Below are 5,347 nucleotides of genomic sequence, written 5' to 3'. Positions count from 1 at the left end.
GAACTATCAAAATTGCAGAAAACCCCTGGACTATGCAAAAAAGTTGCAGATCACCCCATCCGGCAATGATCCGGTGAGAATTGGCCATTAAAATTTGTTGAACTATTTTAAAAGACCATACTGCCCTTAGAAGCATGAAAGGACAAGAGTGCCTTTAATTAGCAACAAAGCCAAACATGGCTTTTAACCAAATTTCCCGTTGTGCTGTTGACGAACCTAAAAACAGCGCCGACGAAGACAGAGGACGGTGGCACAAGGATTTATCGGTGAGCACGCGAGCTGGGTGTGGTTGGCGATGGCAGCAAGCTTGACGAAATGACTCCGGTAAGCATAGTGGAGAAGACGGTATGAATAAGCCACTAAAAATAGATCGGCGACCACAGTGACGGCGAGCTTGTGAGGATGCCTAATAAGGTAGTAAAGAGGGCTTACGGCGAACTCGAAACGGCGAGGAAGCAAGGATTCAACGGTGAGCACATGTGACTCGAAATGAACCTCACCGACGATGAACAAAAAGGTAGGCAGTAAGGTTACGACGGTGCTCGGAACACGGATGGCGGTGTGTTTGGCCGGTGGAGACGACTGGTTCCGGACGGCTGATTCCTAGTGATGGGCTGTTATAAAGAAACTCGACCGTGATTGGGTTTGATGGTGGCCGGCGGTGAAATCTCTGCAAAAAAACGAGAATTGTTTCAGAACTTGCCCAAATTACCATCATTTTCCCAAACCCATTTCACCGATTTCACCAATTTCGTCAATTTCTATGCCTCATTTGGTTTCGCCTCCCTCTGCTTCGCAGCACCACCACCACCGTAAGCAAGACCCAGATTGATTATGCACTTGATTATCTTGCTGATTGGGTCTATGAGTCATGTGGGTCTATGAGTCAAGTTGGTTTGCCGGCAATGTCGCGAAGAGAGCTCACTAGAGTTAGATTAGACGCCAAATTTGAGGAAGCCAAAACAGAATCAGAAACCATTATATATTAATTATAAAATACATAAATATCAGCCATTATTGGTTGGTTTGATATTATAAGAATATTGGAAGGGTAGTTTCATCTTTTTTCTTTTTCGGTGGCTTGAGTGGATAAATTGTAACAAGTTAAAAGTTCAGGGGGTTTCTTGTAGCTCCAAATGGTTAGTTGCAAAACCCTCATAGTTCAAGGGGTTTTTTTGCACTTTACCCAAGAATATGTGTATTTGTGATTGTGTATATGTGTATTTTGTGATTGACCCAGATTAATACTCTTGTAAATATTGTCATGATTTTAATTTAGCAATAGTGTGTAAATATTACCATCAATAAAAAAAACATATTAGGTGTTTGATTAAATATTATAATAAATACTTTTCACAACTAATTTTTTTTTAATATATATTTGGTAACAATTTTTCTAAAACACTTCACTAGTTAGGACTGTAGTTAGGACTATTTACTGCACACTATTTAGACCTGAAAAGTGTATTCCTGATTATTTTTTCTCCTTTTGTTTAGATCATATTGTGTCAAAACTATACAATTTTTATTAACTTCTATATAATATTGTTTCCGTTTCCTCTTATTCCTTTGCCACCCTTTCTTTGTTTATTACTCTCTCTGTCTCTCTTTTCAGGATCAGTAGATCAAGTTCAAAAACCGTTTATTTATTTATTTATTGTTTTCAACATATATAAGTAGATCTTAGTCTATGGTTCAATAGACTTTTTAAAAATTTCCAGTGCATATAAATAATCTCAGTTTTTCATGTATCTGCATAATTATGCCCACTTGTTTGCCAAAATCACTTATTCAAAACATTCAATTTTTCTTCTTAATAAGACTTACATGGAGTAAATTAATTTGTAGAATATTAACACTGTAAACCATGATCATTAGTAATGATTATAGTTCTGAATTCATGCCCAATTCATTTTGAGGGGGTGCTAATCACGCCGCAGACTGTGGTAGCCCAGGTTCCGCGTGTCCCAATACCTAATTATTTCTATTGTCATTTTATGGGAAATCTAGTTAGTGTATAATTACTCTTTTATCCTATTAACAAAATATATTTTTCTCTCTAAAATCTCCCCCCTCTCAAACCCTCCTCACCCTTCCTCAGTGTAAATTTTTTTTCCCGATGATTAACCCATGGTGAAATTCGGCAGATTCGGAACCAATTTACAGACAAAATGTAAAACTCGCACACCAAATTATTAACTTCAACACCACGTAAAGATACCAAAGCTTACACAAAGCCAAAGACCCATTTGTCTTCTTCAACCACCATCACCACTACCAACCGGCAAATCCATCCCTTCGGTGAGTCACCACCACCATCTATTTTCAATTAGATTCACCCCATGATTACCATAAACATCTAACACAAACAAACTCAAAAAAACCCAAAGTCTCCATTATTCAAAAAAAAAAAAAAAATGCAAAGTCTCAACCCAAATCAAATATCAGCAGATCTGAAAAAAAAAAAAAAAAAAAACGCGTTCATACATGTGACAGAACGAGTCGAATCATGGTGTGTTCGGAATCTGAAAATCCATCAGAAGAGCTGTTTGCTGGTCTCACAAGGCCTTAGCATGTTCCGCGACACTACTCCCACTAGTGTTTGGTCTTCTTTCACTGGTTGATTAGTTATCTCCATGGTAGAAATTGAAATCGAGAGACAGATTTGGCTTTTGTGTTAAATTGGTAATAGGATAAAAGAGTAATTATCCACTAATCAGATTCCCCATAAAAATTGACGAAACAAAGTAATTAAGTCTTGGGACACGTAATTACACGTGCCCACCAACCAAACTAGCGCGACTGCACCCTTCATTAATTTTTTGAATAGATAAAGCAATTTTTGTGTTTAATTAACTCCATTTATTTTATTGAGAAATACTTAAATCAAGAAAAATTATTGAACTGTGAGAATGAGACCTTCATGGCTAATTGTAAATATAGTCTGCATCCCTTATTAAGGGAGAAAAAGTTGAAAATAAATAAATAAAAAATTATAGACAAGTGCATTATTGAATCCTATACTTGCCTAATTAATACTTATTTTTTTTGCTCTTAATTAATTAATTAAAACTTGATGGGCCTCAAAAAACTATTGTACAATAACCAACTCCATGATAGATCCAAGCCCATCTTGTTATTTCAAATTTACTACTAGGCCTCAAAAAACTCCGTGTGCAATAAGCAAATGCAAATCCATGATAGATCCAAAACCCATCTTGTTTATTTCAAATTTACAATACTTTTTCTATACTAAGCAAGTGCATGATAGATCCAAGCCCATCTTGTTCGTTATCATCCCTAAAGCCCAACACTTCTCTCAATCTTAATCTGGAAATTTAAATCTTTATATATAGAAACTCGAAGATTCTCTCAATAAACATGTAAAACTTTTCTTTCAAGACACATTCTCATATAAAAAAAAGGAAAAGAAAATTAATGTATTGCAAATAGCAATTTTTTTTACATAATTTATTTCCTTATATAAAATTTAAGCAGCCTATAAATTAATAACTCACAAATAACTATTAAATGATGAGTACTTCGATCTCTCTCTTTTAACACAAAGGTTTGAGATCCTCATCAGCCATTTTTTCTTTCTTTGTCTTTGTGTGTTCTTATTACAAGTGAAGATCAAATATATATACAAAAGGTGAGTAATTTTCAATCTCATTTTTGTGTTTAAATTTGTATATTTAATATATATCTTTCTTATGAATAAGTATGCTTTCTTTTTATCTGTAGTTAGGACTATTTACTGCACACTATTTAGACCTGAAAAGTGTATTCCTGATTCTTTTTTCTCCTTTTGTTTAGATCTCATATAGTGCCAAAACTATACAATTTTTATTAACTTTTATGTAATATTGTTTCCGTTTCCTCGTATTCCTTGGCCACCCTTTCTTTGTTTATTACTCTTATCTTTCTCTCTTTTTGATGAGGATCAGTAGATCTAGTTCAAAAGCCATTTATATATATATAAAAGTAGATCTTAGCCTATGATTTAATAGACTCTTTTTTTAAAGGGTTAAGTGTAAAAAAAAAAAAAATTCCTGTAAATAGGTCCCTTGACATAAAATAACAATAATACTCATAAATTAATAACTATATATACCAGCCACGGATTCACATATAACTATAATCAACGGTCAACAATCAGGCACGTTCTAAAACCAACATTATGAACTTCTTTTTATTGGTCACATTTAAAAATAAAAAATAAAAAACAAACAAACGGAGAGAAATCCAATCTCTTTTCAACTTTTGAAATAAAAACCCAACGCCGCAGAAAAAGCAATTCCGGGTACTTCTTTTTCCAATCCCTCTCTGCGTTGAATTTTCTAATTTAAGACTGCGAATCAGATTTCGAAATTTCTCTGGGTTTTTTTTTTTTTTTTTTGTTCTTCCCTTCATGTAAATTTCTGAGGATTTTATCTGAAATTTGAAAGAAAGGTACGGATTTATTGAAGGGTTTATGATGAAAATCATGGCAGAGGCTAATGTGTTTTCACCAGGCTATTGTTTACATCATCAACTTCAACAATTTCCCAGAAAGTTAGATTGCAAATCGGCGGCCCCTGTTTCTTCTAGAATTGGGTTTCCTTCCTCTCCGAAGCCCGATAACCCTAACATCATCATCCATCAATGATTTTCATGACCATAGAATCGTCGTTTAGAGGCGTCAAGCCATACCCACAAGAGGAAATTACCAACTTCTTAATCCACAGGTCTGTTGCTGCTCAATCTCTCCCTCCTCCCCACCATGGCCGCCGCCTCCTCCCACCTCCTCCCACTGCCCACAACCATCCCTCTCCTCTCTAAACCCATCAACAATATACGCACAACCGGCCACCACCATCGCTTTGCAAAACCGCCACCACCGTCCCCACACATAATCACACGATTTAGGGTATTCCATTGTGTTTACCCTAACATAATTTTAATTATAAAACAGAAATCAACTAGAACAGTTTCAAGACCTGCAAAGATTTGCTCACAGAGTTGCTTCTCTTTGGGAAAGAAAATTCGAACACAAAACTTGGCTGCACGTATCCACTGTTTGATCTTCACCTCCAACACTTGCCACTCCAACCTCCAGAGATCTTTAATGCTCAATTTGTCGATGCCAAGACGTTGAAGACTCCAAAATTCCAAAAAAAAAAAAATTATAATTATAATTATAATTTTATTTTATGCGTCTATTGAAATGATAAAAATTTAAAAAAAAAATTACTTGTATGAGGAATATATATATCATATATCATAAGACACACTTAACCACGTAACCATTTTTTTACCCCAGAGAGGGAGAGACAGAGAGGGGGTAAAATGGAAATTAAAAGGATAA

Source organism: Cornus florida, unplaced genomic scaffold, assembly GCF_030987335.1.
Source record: "Cornus florida cultivar Cherokee Brave unplaced genomic scaffold, ASM3098733v1 CherokeeBrave_3.0.0_Hap2_Chr05, whole genome shotgun sequence".
In the NCBI taxonomy this organism is placed as follows: Eukaryota; Viridiplantae; Streptophyta; class Magnoliopsida; order Cornales; family Cornaceae; genus Cornus; species Cornus florida.
This window is presented reverse-complemented; position numbering follows the sequence as displayed.